Genomic DNA, 22,381 nt, shown 5'->3' with positions numbered 1-22,381 from the left:
TGCAAGAGTGAGGATGGAAAACGGATGCCATCTGAAACTGAATATGATGCACAGACCTGAAACAGATCTGCACTTTAGGCTGCAACTGCAGGACAAGAAGTGCTCGGATCAGAACCCATGATGACAAAACAAGCATTTAGGACCTTTGGCGCTGCTAACCAAGTTGCCAGTCTAGTCAGTCCAGTGCAAGAAGCAAAGAGGATATCAAGACCCAAGGAGCGCATAACACAGAACACACGCTGCAGAAGCAGCACTACAAGACAGATGGACAGATAGGAAACTGTCCTGCCTGGCACATACACTCACACTACAAATACCGCCTGCTCCTTCTATTAGCCTGGTGACCCAGCCTCAAGCAGCCTGAAGGTGACCCAGCCTGAACCACCCTCACAGTGGCACAAAGTATATTCAGCCAGCTGGCTCCATGCTGCTCTGGCTCCCAGCTCCCATCAGCCACTCCACACATGCAAATACAGGTGCCCCTAAACTTAGCTCTCAGATTGCTGGATGGTAAATTCCCTCCACCTCAAGAAATGCACAGCACTGGGAGACATCTTAGCCCATTGCCAGGCTTATCATCATCTGCAAAAACAGAGTACCAGCATTCACTAGCACACCGGCCCTGATGCCCACCTCCTCCACAATGCTGACTATCACTGAAGCAACATACGGTTGTGCTCACCCATTCCTCTCTGAGTCCAAGCTCCAACAGTACAGCCAGTATCACCCACACCACCTGGGACAAACAAAGGGATAAAAATGATCGTTGTGTTCTCAAGTAATCACCTGCCACACTGCTCCTCTATCCCACCCACCTTCACCTCAGACCCTCAGCAGATTCTGAGGAAGAGCCTGCCACAGCACCTACTGAAACAGAGGGGAAACACTTCAAAGACTTGCCTTAGGGGTCATTGCATAGGGACACTGACTGGGCTGACGACCCTCTCGCCTTTTCTCAGCACTCCACGATGTGGGAATTCACCTCTCCAAGACCTGCAGGAAGCACCCACAAAAGAAAAAAAAAAAAAAAAAAGAAAAGGCAGATCCTCAGGCACCTCACAGGCACAGCCTACCTGCTGCAATACCTCTCTTTCGCTAGCTCTTTTTCTTCAGCTGCTCACATGCTCCAACTCGGCCGGGGCGGTACCACACAGCAGCGGGCAGGCCAGGGCAGCACCATGCAGAGAGCCACCCACATCCGCCCCCCCCAAACCAGAAACATTAGTCCAAAACCACAGAACCGGGACCCCAAACCACATGGAGCCAGGCTCCCAAACCGTACGTGAACATACACAAGCCCAAGACTGAGGGCCATGATGGCCGCCATCAAGAAATGTAGACTACATCAAGCTCTGGAGAGAGATCAGCCTTTTAAAGTCCCAATGAAAGACAAGAAACACTTCATTACTAGTCCCGTGCCAACCAGACAATACATTTAAGACCCATGATATGGTGCTCAGCAAGCACTGCAGAAGCCAAGAACTATGGGAACAAGACCTGATAAATGGATACTATAGTACACAGAAACAAACATACACCATAGAACACATGCTGGAACTGCCCTGCCTGGCACACACTAGGCTGAAAAGGATGAACCCAGGGCCTCTTCACACAGTTGTTACTGGATTCTGTTCCTCTGCTGCACTGATTTAAAAGCCATCCCCATGCACATATCACACAAGACACCAAGGTACAACCCCACCCAAGACACAGACGGGGCATTTCGGGCCAAACTTAGCTTTAGGGACTGCTGGAAAGCAGGCTTCATCCTCAAGGCACATGCAGGCTAGATGACATGGGGCTCCAGGCACCTCTTCACCTGCGGAAACACACTGCAATCAGACACTGCCATGCCAGACAAACTTTTCCTGTTAAAACACCCTTCTCAGATGCCCTGCGGCATGCAAGTCATCTCCTTTGCTCCAATTCTAAAGACCGATGTTATAGCCCACCTTGCCTGTGGCACCTGATGAACAGAAGAGAAAGCAACCGCAGCGCTTGGAAACCATCCCTGCACGTGCTGCTCCTTGTCACTCTCTGGTCTCATCTCAAGTCCTCAGCCACTTGTGTGGAAAGCCTGCCATGGCACCTGCAAAGCAAGACAGAGACCCTTCAGAGTCACCTCACGCTACTTGGCCATTCCGCTCCAACCCAGCTCATGATGAGCCACCCTACTTACGCAGCTCTTCAGAATGCAGTTTGCTCCTTTGAACCTCTGCGAGACACCTGTCAAAGAGGAAGAAAAGCATAGGCCGAGGCAGCATCCAAAGCCACAGCACAGCTAGGACAGTTACTCTCATCTGCTGCCTTACCTCCACCCGCTTACCTACCCCGAGGCAGATGCTTCCATCTACCCTCTTAAGCCAGCTACAACACCTCTAAAACAGAAAAGAGGGGAAACTTAGAGTGACAGTGAGAACCGCAACCCAACTATAAGTGCTCCATCTGTTCATCGCTCACCTTGCCAAAAGCAGCTCTGGGTGTGACGTCCCAGGTTGTACACTGCGTTTAAGCTTTAACAAATGAAAACAGTCAGAAGATAATCATTCAGATGCCAGCATTAGCACCCATCCCTCAACAACACAAGGGACCCCATTGCCATGTTACCATTTCAAAACAGCAGACAACTTGCTTCGGCACCTCAGAAGTAGACCAAGCCACTCACCGAGCTGCCAAACGAGAGCTTGACAGCTCCAGAAGGAGCTCTTTCCTTTGACCGGTTCCTTGTACAGTTTATCTAGGAGTGGAGAAAAAAAAAAAAAACGCTCCACATCTGCGAGCCTTCAAGATTCAACGACAGACCTCTCCTCTAGCACTATTCAAGCACTATGCAAACAGCTGCTCGCAAGCAGCTCAGGTCTCCCCCTCCACATTTGCCAACACCACTGAGATGACTGTGCCAGCTGCCCTTCAGTACGTGCCCAGAGGCAGACCGGATGTCTTTGCCAAAACAGTCCGGACAATGCATTAGTACACCGATGGACCGCCACATTAGCTACCATCACTAACTGCCAGGCAGGACAGCTCCAGGCCAAACACACACACACAGGCACGCTACAAACATTACGAACAAAACACAGAACACAAGGCGCAAAAAAAAAAAAAAAAAAAAAAAAAAAAAGACTCCCAGAGGGAAGCCCTACAGCGACAGCAAGTCAGAACAGGTGCTCTGCAGCAGACCCAAGGAGAGACTCAAATGTCACAACATGTGACTGGAAGCAACTGCCAGAACTGGGATGATGGAGGCATAAAAAGCCTGCCTTTAAGACAAGAGACCAGAAGGATGGGGAGTGCAAACCCCATAAGAAAAATGCTTCGGAAATGAACTCCCAAGACAGAGCTCCTGATGCGACAGATGACTTCTGCAAGAGTGAGGATGGAAACAGATGCGATCTGAAACTGAATATGATGCACAAGACCTGAAACACATCTGCGCTTTAAGCTGCGACTGCCAGTCAAGAAGCGCTCAAATCAGCCCTACGATGATGAAACAAGCATTTAGGACCTTTGGTGTGGCTAGCAAGTTGCCCATCTAATCTGTCCAGTGGAAGAAGGCAATGAGGATATCAAGACCTGAGGAGCGCGTAACATATCATGATCACATCAAGAAACATTTGATACAAAAAAAATTACATGCACAGAAGAAATGATCTCTTTAGGCTCCCACTGCAAGACAAGAAATGCTCAGCTTCCAACTGAGCATCAACATTATTCCAGTGAGGTCAAGGGTTCAACGCCCTCAAGATGGCTTCCCCAGGGCCTGCCAAGCACCAAGAGCAACAGCACAGCACAGACAACACAGAACAGAGACACCAAGCTGGAACTGCCCTGCCTGGCACATGCTCAAGCTGTACCTGACAGAATCCCACCCCCCCACACACTCTGTCAGCGTCTCCCGGCATGCACTGGGAAAACAATATGGCCTCCCGGAAGCCCAGTGCCGGAAAACTACATCTCCCGGCATGCTCTGGGAATCCAATATGGCCTCCCGGAAGCCCAGTTCCCTCGAAGTAAATCTCCCGGCATGCTCTGGGAAACCAATATGGCCTCCCGGAAGCCCAGTGCCGGAAAACTACATCTCCCGGGATGCTCCGGGAAAACAATATGGCTTGCCGGAAGCACAGTGCCCGAGAATTAAATCTCCCGGCATGCTCTGGGAAACCAATATGGCCTCCCGGAAGCCCAGTGCCTGACAACTACATTTCCCAGCACTCTCCGGGAAATTGAGCCTCGCTGCTTGCCGTAGGACGCCATTATTTGCTCTGTTACATTCCACCTGCCGTTTTCTGTTTATGGAGGTTTTTTTCCCTCCGTTTTGGGGGTTTCCCCTCAATTTTGGGTTTTTACCTCTCCATTTCAGGGTTCTTCCCCACAATTTTGGGGTTCCTTCCCCTAATTTGGGGCTTCGCCCCCCCCCGTTTTGGGGTTCCCCCTCCATTTTGGGGATTCCCCCCCGATTCCAAGCCCCCCACAATTTTGGGGTCCCCCACCATCGTTTTTTGGCCTGCCACCCTAACATTAAAGTTATTTCCCCAAATTTTGGTCTTCTCACCACATTTTTGAGGTTCCTTTCCTTAATTTGGGGCTTCGCCCCCCGAGTTCTGGGCCTTTAACCCCAATTATGGGGGGGGTCTCCCCCCAATTTTGGGGAGTCCCCCCCAGTTCTGGGGGGTCCATGTTCAATTCTGGAATTGCACACTTCCATTTAAGTGTTCTTCCCCCCAATTTGGGGGCTCAATCCCCCTAATTTGGGGCTTCCTCCCCTAATTTTAAGGGACCCGACCAATTTTGGGGGTCCCCCCCATTTTAGAGTCCCCCCACCATCCTTTTTTGGGTTTCCCCCTAATATTAGAGTTCTTCCGCCCAGTTTTGGGGGACCCCACAATTTTGAGGTTCCTTCCCCTAATTTGGGGCTTCGACCCATCAATTTTTTGGGGGGGCCCCACTCTCCTATTTTGGCCTTCCGCCCTAATATTAGGCCTAACCCCTATCAACCCTCACCCCTAACTCTAAGGCCCCCACTGATCTAACCCTAACCCCTGAACCTAACCCTAAAATCCCTAACCCTAAAAACCCTAGAAACCCTTACAGCCCTAATCCAATAACATTTACCACGCTAAACGCTTAAAGACCTATGCCTAAAACCCCTAACCCAAAAAACTTAAGACCCTCAAAACCCTAACCCTGGAGACCTTAACCTGAAAAAAAAAATTAAAACCTTAAAACCCTAACCCTAAATACCTGACCACAAATAAAACCCTAAGACCCTAACCCTAAAAACCCTATAACCACTAAAGCCCCAAAAACTCTGAAGCCCTAACACACTAACCCCACCAAACCTTAACTATTAAAACTCCAACCCTAACAACCTTAAAATCCTAACCCTAAACCCTGAAAACCCTAACCCTGAAACCCAACCCTAGTGCCTTAGCCCTGAAACCTTAAACCCCTAACACCTTGTTAGAAACACTCTGTAACCAATAACATAGGCTCAGGCAAGGATCTCAGTGAAGTAGCATTTTTATTCACGATTGCAATGGCAGGCGTCCCACAAGCCACCTACTAGTTCCGTAACACAGTTCATATAATTTTTTTTTTCCTCTCGCTGACCGGGACCCTCCCCAGTTTCCCCATTGTCTGGGTAATCCAGGTTCGCAATCTATCCGGTGCTTCACAGAAAATACACAGCTGCTGGCCTGTTACAAGTCAATTTTCTTTTTTTCTTGACTGTTTTCCTCTTTGAGGTGGGTATGTTTCTTACACCTGGGATTTCCACCCAATTGCTCTAAGGATTGTGGTTGTCTGCATTTTACAAGGTTGTCTGTTAAGCTTTCTTATCACTGCAAGCATATCTCAATACCACCTTCCTTCCCTCTCTAAACGATGTAACTCCGTGCAAAAACATCTTTATTCCCACAACCTTGATCCCCTTACCCTAAAATCCTTATTCCCTTTAACCCTAACAACTCTAACCACAACCCTAACCCTTCATATCAACCCCCCAACGCTAATGACACTGACTAACGATCCAAACCCCAAACTGCCCCTAACCCCAGACAACTGTTATAATGACTGAGTCCCAAAAAGGCCTGCAATCAAAGTTCACAGTTTATTAAACAAATGGAGGCAAGCGAACAGCGCTGGGTGCGCTGGGAGTCTCTGCTCCGCCAAGACGCATACCCGTTACGTAAGACGGCTGATTTTTTATACTCCTAGGCTACTTCATATTTATTACTACTTTAAAAAGAGGCAGGGTTATTATAATTGGTTTCCCAATTCCAAAGTCCTCCCAAGGGCGCCTGCTTATCAGTCTCTGGTAGTCTCTCGGGGGCCGCTCGGACGGGAGGCTCATATTCTTCCTCCTTATCTGGTGGTCTCTTGGCCGGATGTCAGAAGTTACTGCACGTCCATGCAGAGTCAGCAGTTTTTCTCTAAAGAAATCCCTTTGTTCTCTTATCACCTAAACCCAGGCCTCAATGTTAACCCTTCAAATCCCTTAGTGGCACGAATTGCTGGACCATTCCTTACACAACCAACAAAGAAACAGACACAAAGCTGAAAACTACAAAAAGGCAAAACCCTGGATACAGACCCCAAATCACAAACACGCGACCAAAATGCTACAGAAAAGCCCCAGACGCAGGCCCCAAGCACATCCCAAAGCCAAAATGCAGGCCCCAAACACTACAGCAAAGCCCCCAAACACCAGACGCAGGCTGCAGAAGTCTACGAGCAGGCCCCAAACCGCCCCCAGACGCAAGCCCCAACCACACCTGGATGCAGACCCCAACTGTCCACAAGCAGCTCCCAACCCCCCCCCCATGAACTGAAACGCCCCCCTCCCCAGATGCAGACGCCAAGCCCCCCCAGAGGCAGGCCCCAATGGTGTGCAAGCAGCTCCCAACCCCCCCCCCCAGAGGCAGGCCCCAAAGCCCCATAGAGGGAAGCCCCTAGCGTCTACAAGCAACTCACAACCCCTCCCAGCTGCAGGCCCCTACGGTGTACAAGCAGCTCGCAACACCCCCCCAGACACAGGTCCCAAAAGTGTACAAGCAGCTCCCAACTCCCCCAACATGGGCACCTACAGTAGACAAGCACCTCTCACCTCCCCCCAGCTGCAGACCCCAAAGGTGTACAAGCAGCTACAAACCTTGCCCAAGGCAGGACCCTACTGTGTACAAGCAGCTCCCAACCCCCTCCAGATGGAGATCCCTACATTGTACAAACAGCTCCCAACCCCCCCCAGATGCAAGCCCCAAAGGTGTACAAGCAGCTCCACACCCCCCCCAGACACTGGCCCCAACCCTCCCCCCAAGACACAGGCCCCAGAAGCCTGCACGTATGGCAAGAAAGTATTAATGCAGGTGCCAAATGCTACAGACAGGCCCAAAAGCACAGGCACAGTCCCCAGATGCTCGAGGCTGAGATGTAACTTGGCTGTCTGAATTACTGGAAAGCAGCTTTCATTCTTAGCGACGTGTGCGCAGGCTAGACAGGATGGGGCTTCAGGCACCTCTTCACCTGTGGAAACACATTGCCATCAGGCACTGCCATGCCAGACAAGCTTTTTCTGTTAAAACACCCTTCTCAGATGCCCTGTGGCATTCATGTGACCTGCTTTGCTCCGATTCTAAAGACTAATGTCACAGCCCACCTTGCCTGTGGCACCTGATAAACAGAAGAGAAAGCGACCATACCGTTTGGAAGCCATCACTGCACGTGCCGCTCCTTGATGCTCTGTAACCTCTTCTCAAATCCTCAGCCACTTCTGTGGAAAGCCTGCCATGGCACCTGCAAAGCAAGATGGATACCCTTCGCAGTCACCTTGCGCTACCTGGCCATCCTGCTCCAACCCCACTCACGACCAGCCTGCCCTTCTCGTGCTGCTCTTCAGGGGTGCAGCTTGGCCCCTCTGAGTCTGTGCAAGGCACCTGCAAAAGAAAAAGAAAAGCATAGGCCGCGGCAGCATCCAAAGCCACAGCACAGCTAGGACAGGTACTCTCATCTGCTCCCCTACTCTGCCCCCTCACCTGCCCTCGAGGCAGATGCTTCCATCTGCTCTCTTAAGCCAGCAACAACACCTCTGGAATATAAACAGGACTTTAACTGTATTTTGTGTAGTTAAGTAAGTGCAGTGACAACAGCAACCCTAAAATAACTGCTACATCTGTTCATCGCTCACCTTACCAAAAGCAGCTCTGGTCGTGAAGTCCCGTGTTGTACACTGCGTTTAAGCTTTAACAAATGAAAACAGTCAGAAGATAATCATTCAGATGCCAGCATTAGCACCCATCCCTCAACAACACAAGGGACCCCATTTCTAATTTTATCGTTTCAAAACAGCAGCCCCCCTGCCTCAGCATCTGGAAAGTAGATCAAGCCAGTCACCGGGTTGCCTACCAAGTGTTTGACAGTTCCAGAAGGAGCTCTTTCCTGTGACTGGTTCCTCCTAAGGTTTACCCTCTACTGGGGTGGGGAAAGAAATAAAAATAAAAAATTCAAAACCACATATCCGCAAGCTTTCAAGATTCAACAGACCTCCTCCAGTACACTGTTCAAGCACTATGCAAACAGCTGCTTGCAAACAGCTCAGGTCTCCCCCTCCACAAACACCACTGCGATGACACCACTGCCAAACACCACTGAGATGACTCTGTGCCAGCTGCCCTTCAGTACGTGCCCAGAGGCAGACCGGATATCTTTGCCAAAACAGTCCAGACAATGCATTAGTACACCGATGGACCGCCACGTTAGCTACCATCACTAACTGCCAGGCAGGACAGCTCCAGGCCAAACACACACACACAGGCACGCTACAAGCATTACGAACAAAACACAGAACACAAGGCGCAAAAAAAAAAGAGACTCCCAGAGGGAAGCCCTACAGCGACAGCAAGTCAGAACAGGTGCTCTGCAGCAGACCCAAGGAGAGACTCAAATGTCACAACGTGCGACTGGAAGCAACTGCCAGAACTGGGATGATGGAGGCATAAAAAGCCTGCCTTTAAGACAAGAGACCAGAAGGATGGGGAGTGCAAACCCCATAAGAAAAATGCTTTGGAAATGAACTCCCAAGACAGAGCTCCTGATGAAGCCCACATGACTTTTGCAAGAGTGAGGATGGAAACAGATGTGATCTGAAACTGAATATGATGCACAAGACCTGAAACACATCTGCGCTTTAAGCTGCAACTGCAAGACAAGAAGTGCTCGGATCAGACCCATGATGACAAAACAAGCATTTAGGACCTTTGGTGCTGCTACCAAGTTGCCAGTCTAGTCAGTCCAGTGCAAGAAGCAAGGAGAATATTGAGACCCGAGGAGCGCATAACACAGAACACACGCTGCAGAAGCAGCACTACAAGACAGATGGGAACTGTCCTGCCTGGCACATACACTCACACTACAAAATACCCCCTGCTCCTTCTATTAGCCTGGTGACCCAGTCTCAAGCAGCCTGAAGGTGACCCAGCCTGAACCACCCTCACAGTGGCACCAAGTATATTCAGCCAGCTGGCTCCGTGCTGCTCTGGCTCCCAGCTCCCATCAGCCACTCCACACATGCAAATACCAGGTGCCCCTCAACTTAGCTCTCAGATTGCTGGATGGTAAATTCCCTCCACCTCAAGAAATGCACAGCCACTGGGAGACATCTTAGCCCATTGCCAGGCTTATCATCATCTGCAAAAACAGAGTACCAGCATTCACTAGCACACCGGCCCTGATGCCCACCTCCTCCGCAATGCTGACTACCACTGAAGCAACATACGGTTGTGCTCACCCATTCCTCTCTGAGTCCAAGCTCCAACAGTACAGCCGGTATCACCCACACCACCTGGGAAAACAAAGGGATAAAATGATCGTTGTGTTCTCAAATAATCACCCGCCACACTGCTCCTCTATACCACCCAGCTTCACCTCAGACCCTCAGCAGATTCTGAGGAAGGCCTGCCACAGCACCTACTAAAACAGAGGGGAAACACTTCAAAGACTTGCCTTAGGGGTCATTGCTTAGGGACACTGACTGGGCTGACGACCCTCTCGCCTTTTCTCAGCACTCCACGATGTGGGGATTCACCTCTCCAAGACTGCAGGAAGCATCCACAAAAGGAAAAAAAAAAAAAAAAAAAAAGGCAGATCCTCAGGCACCTCACAGGCACAGCCTACCTGCTGCAATACCTCTCTTTTGCTAGCTGTTTTTCTTCAGCTGCTCACATGCTCCAACTCGGCCGGGGCGGTACCACACGGCGGTGGGGCAGGCCAGGGCAGCACCATGCAGAGAGCCACCCACATCCGCCCCCCCAAACCAGAAACAGTAGTCCAAAACCACAGAACCGGGACCCCAAACCACATGGAGCCATGCTCCCAAACTGTACATGAACATACACAAGCCCACGACTGAGGACCATGATGGCCGCCATCAAGAAATGTAGACTACATCAAGCTCTGGAGAGAGATCAGCCTTTTAAAGTCCCAATGAAAGACAAGAAACACTTCATTACTAGTCCCGTGCCAACCAGACAATACATTTAAGACCCATGATACGGTGCTCAGCAAGCACTGCAGAAGCCAAGAACTATGGGAACAAGACCTGATAAATGGATACTATAGTACACAGAAACAAACATACACCATAGAACACATGCTGGAACTGCCCTGCCTGGCACACACTAGGCTGAAAAGGATGAACCCAGGGCCTCTTCACCCAGTTGTTACTGGATTCTGTTCCTCTGCTGCACTGATTTAAAAGCCATCCCCATGCACATATCACACAGACACCAAGCTACAACCCCACCCAAGACACACAGACAGGGCATTTCACGCCAAACTTAGCTTTAGGGACTGCTGGAAAGCAGGCTTCATCCTCAAGGCACACGCAGGCTAGATGACATGGGGCTCCAGGCACCTCTTCACCTACGGAAACACACTGCAATCAGACACCGCCACGCCAGACAAACTTTTCCTGTTAAAACACCCTTCTCAGATGCCCTGCGGCATGCAAGTCATCTCCTTTGCTCCAATTCTAAAGACTGATGTTATAGCCCACCTTGCCTGTGGCACCTGATGAACAGAAGAGAAAGCAACCGCAGCGCTTGGAAACCATCCCTGCACGTGCTGTTCCTTGTCACTCTCTGGTCTCATCTCAAGTCCTCAGCCACTTGTGTGGAAAGCCTGCCATGGCACCTGCAAAGCAAGACAGAGACCCTTCAGAGTCACCTCACGCTACTTGGCCATTCCGCTCCAACCCAGCTCATGATGAGCCGCCCTACTTACGCAGCTCTTCAGAATGCAGTTTGCTCCTCTGAACCTCTGCGAGACACCTGTCAAAGAGGAAGAAAAGCATAGGCCGAGGCAGCATCCAAAGCCACAGCACGGCTAGGACAGTTACTCTCATCTGCTGCCTTACCTCCACCTGCTTACCTACCCCAAGACAGATGCTTCCATCTACCCTCTTAAGCCAGCTACAACACCTCTAAAAGAGAAAAGAGGGGACACTTAGAGTGACAGTGAGAACCGCAACCCAACTATAAGTGCTCCATCTGTTCATCGCTCACCTTGCCAGAGGCAGCTCTGGGTGTGACGTCCCAGGTTGTACACTGCGTTTAAGCTTTAACAAATGAAAACAGTCAGAAGATAATCATTCAGATGCCAGCATTAGCACCCATCCCTCAACAACACAAGGGACCCCATTGCCAATGTTACCATTTCAAAACAGCAGACAACTTGCTGCGGCACCTCAGAAGTAGACCAAGCCAGTCACCGAGCTGCCAAACGAGAGCTTGACAGTTCCAGAAGGAGCTCTTTCCTTTGACCGGTTCCTCGTACAGTTTATCTAGGACTGGAGAAGAAAAAAAAAAAAAAAAAAAAACACGCTCCACATCTGCGAGCCTTCAAGATTCAATGACAGACCTCTCCTCTAGCACTATTCAAGCACTATGCAAACAGCTGCTTGCAAACAGCTCAGGTCTCCCCCTCCACATTTGCCAAACACCACTGAGATGACTCTGTGCCAGCTGCCCTTCAGTACGTGCCCAGAGGCAGACCGGATGTCTTTGCCAAAACAGTCCGGACAATGCATTAGTACACCGATGGACCGCCACGTTAGCTACCATCACTAACTGCCAGGCAGGACAGCTCCAGGCCAAACACACACACACAGGCGCACTACAAACATTACGAACAAAACACAGAACACAATGCGCAAAAAAAAAAAAAAAAAAGACTCCCAGAGGGAAGCCCTACAGCGACAGCAAGTCAGAACAGGTGCTCTGCAGCAGACCCAAGGAGAGACTCAAACGTCACAACGTGCGACTGGAAGCAACTGCCAGAACTGGGATGATGGAGGCATAAAAAGCCTGCCTTTAAGACAAGAGACCAGAAGGATGGGGAGTGCAAACCCCATAAGAAAAATGCTTCGGAAATGAACTCCCAAGACAGAGCTCCTGATGCGACCCAGATGACTTTTGCAAGAGTGAGGATGGAAACAGATGCGATCTGAAACTGAATATGATGCACAAGACCTGAAACACATCTGCGCTTTAAGCTGCGACTGCCAGTCAAGAAGCGCTCAGATCAGCCCTACGATGGTGAAACAAGCATTTAGGACCTTTGGTGTGGCTAGCAAGTTGCCCATCTAATCTGTCCAGTGGAAGAAGGCAATGAGGATATCAAGACCTGAGGAGCGCGTAACAGATCATGATCACATCAAGAAACGTTTGATACAAAAAATATTACATGCACAGAAGAAATGATCTCTTTAGGCTCCCACTGCAAGACAAGAAATGCTCAGCTTCCAATTGAGCATCAACATTATTCCAGTGAGGTCAAGGGTTCAACGCCCTCAAGATGGCTTCCCCAGGGCCTGCCAAGCACCAAGAGCAACAGCACAGCACAGACAACACAGAACACAGACACCAAGCTGCAACTGCCCTGCCTGGCACATGCTCAAGCTGTACCTGACAGAATCCCACCCCTCCATACACTCTGTCTGACCGTGATCAATCCTAAAAGGCCCCATCCACTGCAATGACTTAAAAGCACAGACCCTCGCCCTATGTGTGCATTCAAAACCCAAAAGCAAACATAGCACTTGCCCCCCAACTTAGCTTGGGAATGATGGGAGGCAGGTTCCATCCTTATCAAGGAACACAAAGGCTAGCCAGGACATTGCTTCCGGCATAAGGCTCCTCTTCACCTGCAGAAATAAAGTGCCATCAGACACTGGCACACCAGCCAAACTTCTTCCAGTGAAACACCCACCTCAAAAACAAAACAGTAGTCCACTGACCTGCTCTGCTATTGAAGTCAGACAGACAAACTCTAGACAACTGCCCGCCTTCCCCTGCCAACCACCCCCAAACACACAGTATTTGCCCCTAGACTTAATTCTCAGGGGTCTGAATCCATCCTCAAGGTGGACCACAGAGGCCAACTAGGATGTTCCAAGTATCTTCTTCGTCCCTGGAAAAAAGGACTCACCCAGAGGTGGGACAAATAGACTACCAAACCAAAACCAATGCCCTTTTTCCAACTTTTCTCCACTCACCTTCCCGATCCAGGCTTAGCGCTTCCATTTACTGTGCTGAGCCAAGGTCACGTAGCTTAGACCAAGGAGAAAGAACAAACAAATGTGACAATCCACAAAACAGTCTATACCCACTCCTCTTCTTTCCTCCTTTCCCCAACAGCCAAGAAGCCCCAGACCCACATTCCCCAATCCCGTACCACCGCTTCACTCACCTAACATACCAATTTGATGTATCACGCTCCCAGCTCCTCTTGCGCTCCGAGCATCTCCAGCATTTCACGAACTGGAACCGCTGACGCCTGGTGCGCCACAGGAACGTGGCAGGAGATGTACTCTGCTGTCGCAAGGTGCTTCCAAAGCCTGCCCAACAGGCAAAGCACATTAACACAATCCACTGACCAACTCAGGGCTCACACTGCCGTCCACTCACCCTCGTGCCTCATTCAAGTGTCCATGCCCATGCCCTGGGCTACAAGAAGGTCATATCCATGATGGACAAGCAAACAGTACAGCTCCTTGCAGAGGACTCAAACACAGAGATGAGAGCCAGAAAAATAAAAAACCACCCTCAGGTCCACAAATGCCAAAAGGCCATGAATGCACAGCAGCCCCAACAGGGGTAATCACACACTTATCCTTTACAGATGAAAAAGGTGACCCTGCTCAGTCTCTCCGTAATACTGCGCTTATGCGGTCAAGCCCCTTGCGATGCATACTGAAACTCTTTGTGAAGCCTCTGGACAGTTACGCAAATGGCTTGATATATCTAGAGATTAAAAGATAACTCAAATAAAAAGGAAGCATACCCCACCCATTTCCCAAAAACAAGTTAGCCGGCAACACCTCCTAAACATACCTCTATTACATGAATTCCAAGCACTTAAAATCTAGAAAGCTGCAAGGTCTAAAGACTCTACAGCCAGCCAAACGGCAGGCAAAAGCTCCAAAAATAGAACAAACTGTCCCTAACCCTGAAAAAGACTACACCTTACACGCCTACTGCTGCTGTTTTCAGATACATGCTTACACAGGGAGCTTCGATGATACTTATCTCCTAAACCCTGCTCCATCACTTTGCCACCAACGTTATAACTTTGATAATATTTGCCTTAATTCTGCAAAAATCATAAGGGAACCTGAACCACAAAGCAAACACACAAAGTAACATTGCCATCCTATCCGTAAACATGCTGTAACAATTACTCACCTGAAGAAGAGCTACATGCAATACAGGCACCTATTACTAGATTGGTTTACTCTAACAGATCCTATTAGTTGTTACCTCACAAAGATGGGCTTACCGGTCTCTACTTGGAAACCCATCAGTCCATAGACTCTGACCCACCTAAAGACCCCTGCAACTGACTGAAGGAAAACCAAAGCACTTACCCCAAGGTGCAGCCCAGGCAGAATGAGCTCTCTGATGGCATGCCTGGGGCTCATATACCATTTGGCCCTGCCCAGCACCCAAACCCAATCACCTGGGAAAGGTGAAAAGGAGGGGCAAAGCACAAGAAAGTAGAAAGAGGAGAAGCAGCAGCTGTGGTTTATTTATTTTTGCTTCAGCTTTGAATATTTAAAGCTTTTCTCCTCTACAACACCTGTCTCAGGAACCAAACAGCATTCAAGTGACCTGCTTTGCTCCTGTTCTGAAGACTATCACAGCCCACCTTGCCTGTGGCACCTGATAAACAGAAGAGAAAGCAACCACTGCAGCAAAAGCCACAGCACCCTTAGGACAGTTACTCTCATCTGCTCCTTTACCTCAGCTGCTTACCTACCCCACATGGCAGATGCTTCCACCCGTTCTCTGAAGCCACCTATAGCACCTCTAAAAGAGAAACTGGAATTTTACTCTATTTGATGTAGTAAAATAACTGCAGTCACAGCCACAGCCAAAAATAACAGCTACCTCTGTTCACTCACCAGAGTCACTCCAGAGATAGCTCGGGTCTTGATGTCCTGTACTGCACACTGCGTTTCAGCCTGAACAAAGGAAAACACAGTCAGAAGATAAACGTTCAGCTGCCAGCATTAGCACCCGTCCCTCAACAACATAAGTGACCCCATATTTAACGTTATCATTTCAAAACAGCAGTCCACTTGCCTCTGTACCTGGAAGTTAGATCCAAGCTCGAAAGGAACAGCCAGCATCACCCATGCCACCTGGGAATACTAAAGGACAAAATGACCACTGTGCTTGCAAGCGACCACCTGCCATACTGCTCCTCTGTCCCAAACAGCCTCACCTCAGACCCTCAGAGGGAAACACCTGAATGTCTTCCCTTCGGATAAGGGACCACTAAGCTGACAACACGCTCACCTTCCCTCACTGCTCCGTGACACGGGGATTTCCCTGTCCAAGGCTGCACTAGGCACCTTCAGAGACAAGAGAAAAAGCACACCCTGAGGCACCTCATAGGCACAGCGTACCTGCTGCAATACCTCCCTCTTCCCAGCTCCTTTACCTCAGCTGCTCGTTAGCTCGATCTGAGATAAAGCTGCCCGGGCGGCGCCGCGCCAAAAGCTGCCCGGGCGGCGCCGCGCCAAAAGCTGCCCGGGCGGCGCCGCGCCAAAAGCTGCCCGGGCGGCGCCGCGCCAAAAGCTGCCCGGGCGGCGCCGCGCCAAAAGCTGCCCGGGCGGCGCCGCGCCAAAAGCTGCCCGGGCGGCGCCGCGCCAAAAGCTGCCCGGGCGGCGCCGCGCCAAAAGCTGCCCGGGCGGCGCCGCGCCAAAAGCTGCCCGGGCGGCGCCGCGCCAAAAGCTGCCCGGGCGGCGCCGCGCCAAAAGCTGCCCGGGCGGCGCCGCGCCAAAAGCTGCCCGGGCGGCGCCGCGCCAAAAGCTGCCCGGGCGGCGCCGCGCCAAAAGCTGCCCGGGCGGCGCCGCGCCAAAAGCTGCCCGGGCGGCGCCGCGCCAAAAGCTGCCCGGGCGGCGCCGCGCCAAAAGCTGCCCGGGCGGCGCCGCGCCAAAAGCTGCCCGGGCGGCGCCGCGCCAAAAGCTGCCCGGGCGGCGCCGCGCCAAAAGCTGCCCGGGCGGCGCCGCGCCAAAAGCTGCCCGGGCGGCGCCGCGCCAAAAGCTGCCCGGGCGGCGCCGCGCCAAAAGCTGCCCGGGCGGCGCCGCGCCAAAAGCTGCCCGGGCGGCGCCGCGCCAAAAGCTGCCCGGGCGGCGCCGCGCCAAAAGCTGCCCGGGCGGCGCCGCGCCAAAAGCTGCCCGGGCGGCGCCGCGCCAAAAGCTGCCCGGGCGGCGCCGCGCCAAAAGCTGCCCGGGCGGCGCCGCGCCAAAAGCTGCCCGGGCGGCGCCGCGCCAAAAGCTGCCCGGGCGGCGCCGCGCCAAAAGCTGCCCGGGCGGCGCCGCGCCAAAAGCTGCCCGGGCGGCGCCGCGCCAAAAGCTGCCCGGGCGGCGCCGCGCCAAAAGCTGCCCGGGCGGCGCCGCGCCAAAAGCTGCCCGGGCGGCGCCGCGCCAAAAGCTGCCCGGGCGGCGCCGCGCCAAAAGCTGCCCGGGCGGCGCCGCGCCAAAAGCTGCCCGGGCGGCGCCGCGCCAAAAGCTGCCCGGGCGGCGCCGCGCCAAAAGCTGCCCGGGCGGCGCCGCGCCAAAAGCTGCCCGGGCGGCGCCGCGCCAAAAGCTGCCCGGGCGGCGCCGCGCCAAAAGCTGCCCGGGCGGCGCCGCGCCAAAAGCTGCCCGGGCGGCGCCGCGCCAAAAGCTGCCCGGGCGGCGCCGCGCCAAAAGCTGCCCGGGCGGCGCCGCGCCAAAAGCTGCCCGGGCGGCGCCGCGCCAAAAGCTGCCCGGGCGGCGCCGCGCCAAAAGCTGCCCGGGCGGCGCCGCGCCAAAAGCTGCCCGGGCGGCGCCGCGCCAAAAGCTGCCCGGGCGGCGCCGCGCCAAAAGCTGCCCGGGCGGCGCCGCGCCAAAAGCTGCCCGGGCGGCGCCGCGCCAAAAGCTGCCCGGGCGGCGCCGCGCCAAATCACAGACTTACCCTTTATAGATGAAAAGGTAACTCTGATACGACCCTGCTCAGTCTCTTGGTAATACTGCGCCTATGTGGTCAAGCCTCTTGTAGCATGTAATCAAGCTCGTTTTAGTCTTCTGGAGAGTTACACAAGTGGCTTGATACATCTACAGTTTCAAATATAACCCAAAACCGGAAGTGTATCCCACCATCCCAAAAACAAATGAGCCAACATTCTCTGCTAAATATCCCTCTAGTAAGTGATTTCCAAGCACTTAAAATCTAGAAATCCATAGACACCAACCTGCCCAAAGAGCCCTGCAACTGACTGAAGGAAAAACAAAGCACTTACCCCAAAGAGCAGCCCAGGCAGAATAAACTCTCTAATGGCATACCTGGGGCTCATATACCATTTGGCCCCGCCCAGCACCCAAACACAATCACCTGGGAAAGGTGAAAAGGAGGGGCAAAGCACAAGAAAGTAGAAAGAGAGCAGGAGCAGCAGCAGCTGTGGTGGTTTGTTTGTTGTTTTTGTTTACTTTTTTTTTTCTAAATCTGTTTTAGCTCAACAGCATGCAGACTGCAGACAAGAGAACTGGGGTGTTTCTAGAAGCAACAATCCCCATGCTTTTGCTGCAGCTTTGAATATTGAAAGGACAATATGACCAAGCAAGCAACTGAAATTTTTTCAGCTGGAATTAGCTCAAACCTTTCTTTACATAGAAAGAAAAATCTAGGAGCATAACAGATTACACGCCAAAAAAAAAAAAAAAACAATTCCATGTAATAACATCACTCACAGGAAAAATCACGTACTTGAGTAGGCCATCTGAAAACCAAAAGGCTATGCTGATGGGTCAAAACACACTACAGGACACTGGAGCCTGGCCCTCTGCTGCACTGACTTAAAACCCATTCCTACACTCACCAAGGTGCAACCCAAACACAGACACAGCATTTCAGCCTCAACACAGCTTTGGGAACTGCTGGAAAGCAGGCTTCATCCTCAGCGAGGCGTACTCAGGCTCCACAGCATGGGGCTTCAGGCACCTCTTCACCTACTGAAGAAGGCCACCATCAGGAACTGCCACGCCAGACAACCTTTTTCCTCTACAACACCTGCCTCAGGAACCAAACAGCATTCAAGTGACCTGCATTGCTCCTATTCTAAAGGCTATCACAGCCCACCTTGCCTGTGGCACCTGATAAACAGAAGAGAAAGCAACCACAGCAGCAAAAGCCACAGCACCCTTAGGACAGTTACTTTCATCCGCTCCTTTACCTCAGCTGCTTACCTACCCCACATGGCAGATGCTTCCACCCGTTCTCTGAAGCTACCTATAGCACCTCTAAAAGAGAAACTGGAATTTTACTCTAGTTGATGTAGTAAAATAACTGTAGTGATGGGCACGAAAATGTGCCTGGGCAGCAGCAATCACAGACTTACCCTTTACAGATGAAAAAGGTGACCCTGCTCAGTCTCTCCGTAATACTACCGTGCTTATGCAGTCGAGGAACCGTACCCCACCATTTCTTAAAAACAAGGTAGCCGGCAACACCTCCTAAGCACACCTCTATTGTGTGAATTCCAAGCACTTAAAATCTAGAAGGCTGCAAGGTCTAAAGACTCTACAGCCAGCCAAACCGCAGGCAAAAGCTCCAAAAATAGAACGAACTGTCCCTAACCCTGAAAAAGACTACACCTTACACGCCTACTGCTGCTGTTTTCAGATACATGCTTATACAGGGAGCTTCGATGATACTTACCTCCTAAACCCTGCTCCATCACTTTGCCACCAACGTTATAACTTTGATAATATTTGCCTTAATTCTGCAAAAATCATAAGGGACCCCGAACCACAAAGCAAACACACAAAGTAACATTGCCATCCTATCCGTAAACATGCTGTAACAATTACTCACCTGAAGAAGAGCTGCGTGCAATGCAGGCACCTATTACTAGATTGGTTTACTCTAATAGATTCTACTAGTTGTTGCCTCACAATGATGTGCGTACCGGTCTCTACTTGGAAACCCATCAGTCCATAGACTCTGACCCACCTAAAGACCCCTGCAACTGACTGAAGGAAAACCAAAGCGCTTGCCCCAAAGTGCAGTCCAGGCAGAATGAGCTCTCTGATGGGATGCCTGCAACTCATATACCATTGCACCCCACCCAGCACCCCACCCCAATCACATGGGAAATGGGAGGGGCCATGCATGACAAGAGGTAAAGAGAGCAAGAGGAACAGCAGCCCTGTTTTTGGTGTGGTTTAGGTCAACAGCGTGCAGAGTACAGCACAGGCAACCAGGCTGTTTCTCTTGAAAGACCTGCCTTAGCTTTGGTGAAGGAAACTGATCGGGCTGACAGCCCTCTCACCTTTTTGCACCACTCCACAACATGGGGAATTCACCTCTCCAAGGCTGCACGACGGAAGGGCAGAAACAAGACGAAAAGCACACCCTGAGGCACCTCATAACCACAGCCTACCTACTGCAATACCTATACCTATCTTCCCAGCTGCTTTACCTCTGCTGCTCTCCATCTCCAAATCACATTCTTTTAACTGCCACACAGAGTGGCAGTCCTCCAGGTGCCACAGAGCAGCACCCTAATTTTTTTAGATTTTTAATAATTTTTTTTTAATTTCTTATTTTCAAAACAGCAGTCCGCTTCCCTCTGATGATGGACAGCAGGTCAAGCCAGTCACCGAGTTGCCAAAGCAGAGCTTCACGGTTCCAGAAGGCGCTCTTTCCTTTGACCTATTCCTTATAAGCGTTATCTACCACTGGCAAAGCAATAAACAGAATGCAAACAGGCACTGCCACATTTGACAAAATTCATGTTTTTTATTTTATCATTTCAAAAGAGCAGTCCATTTGCCTCTACATCTGAGAAGTAGATCAAACCAGTCACCGAGTTGCCGAACAAGAACTTCACAGTTGCTGTTTCCTTTGACCAATTCCTCCTAAGGTTTACCTACTGCTGGGAAAAAAAGAAAAAAGACTCTGTGCCAGCTGCCCTTGAGTACTCGCCCAGAGCTTGAGTATTCGCCCAGAGACAGACCAGATGTCTTTCCCAAAAGAGTCAGGACAATGTATTATTGCACTGATGAACCACCACTTTAGCTACCATCACTAATTGTCAGGCAGGACAGCCCCAGGCCAAACACACACATAAAAAGGCACGCTACAAACATCGTGACCAAAACATGGGAGAAGAATTACTTATACTATAAGAATTACTCACCTGAAGAAGAGCTGCATGCAATAAAGGCATCTACTACTATATAGATTAGTTTACTTTAAATGATCCTACTAGATGTTACTTTCAATAGATGTACTTATCTCTTTCAACTTAGAAACGCATCAACCCCTAGACTCTGACGCACCTTAAAAAAAAAAAAAACTGCAACTGACTGAAGGAAAAACAAAGCACTTACCCCAAAGAGCAGCTCAGGCAGAATGAGCTCTCTGACAGGACACCTGCGGCTCATATACCATTAGGCCCCACCCGGCACCCTGCCCCAATCACCTGGGAAAGAGGAGGGGCAAAGCACAGGAAGGGATAAAGAGAGCAGCAGCTGCGTTTTTTATTTGGCTTAGCTCAACGGTGTGTGGGGCGTTACTAGAGGCAACAATTCCTGTGCTTTTGCTTCAGTCCTGATTATTGAAACGACAATATTACCAAGTAGGTAACTAAAACTGTTTTTGACTGTAATTAGCTGAAACCTTTCTTTACATAGGTAGAAATAATCTAGGAGTGTAACAGATTACAAACCACAAAAATACAATTCAATGTAGTAAAATAACTCACCAGAGAAGTAACCTACCTTAGTAGACTATCTAAAAAACAAAAGGCTATGCAGATGGGTTCAAAAAAGCCAACCCAATCGAGATCTGAAAAGGGTACAGACATTCTCAAAAGGAGCAGGGAAAAAATAATGGCACAGAACAAGCCAGAAAGAATGCTGAGCAGATTTAAAAGATCTGTAAGACCTCAGGAGGGACCTGAGCAGAGCACGTAGGTCTTTGGAAAGTGGGGGGAGGGAGGACGGGTTAGCCAGGGACTAGGAATACTAAGTAGAGGAGAAAATGAGTGTTGTGAGCCTGAAGTGTGTACAAGCATCATAAAGAGGGCTCCTGAGAGGATGGGAAAACAAAGGGAAAGCTGCTTACCTCTGAGAAGTCGTCCTTGATCTTTGTGCCACGGACATTTGTCTTGCGTGCTTGGCTCACGAGTTTAGGGGTCCCCGTACGTTGAAGGCTTACCTCTGAGAAGTCCTACATGGCTCCACCTGCGTTACTGATTTTTTTTGCCAGCAGGTGGCGGCAGAAAATCCTGAGAAGTGGCAGACGCAGCTTCCCAAACCGTTTTCTCAATAATGGAAGCAGTGCGAACCACGTGGAAAACCACAAGTGAAAAACTACAGGTGGAAAACCACAAGTGCAGCAGAGAAATGTACCCCACGTCGTCTAGGGGAGGAAATAACTGCCCTGAGCAACGTGCCCTTCCCAGGGTGAACCCAACGTGCCCAAGGCCTTGGGGGGCGGGCAGAAAAGGAACCCGAGACTCTTAGTATGTCTCCTGAGAATCACAGCTTACAGTTACTCCATGTCTTCTGGTCTTGCAGGATGAGGCAGAGGTCTAATTAATTCCTTCTCCATCTCTCTGGAAAGAGCTTTTCTCCTGTCTGTGACAAAGGAGAAAAATGTTATGATCGTGGGAGTCATCATACAAAGCCACACTCTGTGAATTCACTATTACAGTTAAGATCGTTTTTAATCAAAAACACCTCGGCCGCAAACTGCAAACTCGGCTACCACTGCAAACATAGCGCTGCACAAAAATTCAACTCAAGATAGAGGAAAGGGCGAGCTAAAAGGACGAATGACGTGACCAAAGGCAACTG

The 22,381-nt window shown here is 50.8% G+C and overlaps 4 long non-coding RNA genes across 8 annotated transcripts; all 4 read right to left on the bottom strand.

Moving 5' to 3' along the window:
• Window positions 1–1,186: 1,186 nt before the first annotated feature.
• On the bottom strand, window positions 1,187–11,845 carry LOC118258027 (uncharacterized). Of its 3 annotated transcripts, none has more exons than XR_007709356.1 (6): window positions 11,704–11,845; window positions 11,556–11,608; window positions 11,426–11,473; window positions 11,275–11,321; window positions 11,048–11,184; window positions 1,187–1,819 (listed from the first exon to the last, which is right to left on the bottom strand). It is a non-coding gene; the product is annotated as an uncharacterized LOC118258027 (long non-coding RNA). The 3 variants fall into 3 exon arrangements; XR_004781771.2 differs by lacking the exons at window positions 11,048–11,184; window positions 11,275–11,321; window positions 11,426–11,473 and adding exons at window positions 1,953–2,089; window positions 2,180–2,226; window positions 2,331–2,378; XR_004781770.2 differs by lacking the exon at window positions 1,187–1,819 and adding an exon at window positions 10,443–10,914.
• Window positions 7,341–7,935, bottom strand: LOC118258026 (uncharacterized). Its single transcript, XR_004781769.2, has 2 exons — window positions 7,698–7,935; window positions 7,341–7,521 (listed from the first exon to the last, which is right to left on the bottom strand). It is a non-coding gene; the product is annotated as an uncharacterized LOC118258026 (long non-coding RNA).
• Window positions 11,846–15,076: 3,231 nt separating the features above from the next.
• On the bottom strand, window positions 15,077–15,893 carry LOC118258028 (uncharacterized). 2 transcript variants are annotated; one of them, XR_004781773.2, is made up of 5 exons: window positions 15,852–15,893; window positions 15,644–15,703; window positions 15,455–15,514; window positions 15,310–15,371; window positions 15,077–15,212 (listed from the first exon to the last, which is right to left on the bottom strand). It is a non-coding gene; the product is annotated as an uncharacterized LOC118258028 (long non-coding RNA). The 2 variants fall into 2 exon arrangements; XR_004781774.2 differs by having other exon boundaries at window positions 15,778–15,872.
• Window positions 15,894–20,298: 4,405 nt separating this feature from the next.
• LOC126913688 (uncharacterized) lies at window positions 20,299–22,168 on the bottom strand. Of its 2 annotated transcripts, none has more exons than XR_007709358.1 (2): window positions 22,075–22,168; window positions 20,299–21,944 (listed from the first exon to the last, which is right to left on the bottom strand). It is a non-coding gene; the product is annotated as an uncharacterized LOC126913688 (long non-coding RNA). The 2 variants fall into 2 exon arrangements; XR_007709357.1 differs by having other exon boundaries at window positions 20,299–20,454; window positions 22,075–22,165.
• Window positions 22,169–22,381: the final 213 nt, after the last annotated feature.

Source organism: Cygnus atratus, unplaced genomic scaffold (assembly GCF_013377495.2).
Source record: "Cygnus atratus isolate AKBS03 ecotype Queensland, Australia unplaced genomic scaffold, CAtr_DNAZoo_HiC_assembly HiC_scaffold_223, whole genome shotgun sequence".
In the NCBI taxonomy this organism is placed as follows: domain Eukaryota; kingdom Metazoa; phylum Chordata; class Aves; order Anseriformes; family Anatidae; genus Cygnus; species Cygnus atratus.
Note: the sequence above shows the minus strand (reverse complement) of the source record. Positions and strands in the feature narration are given on the sequence as shown.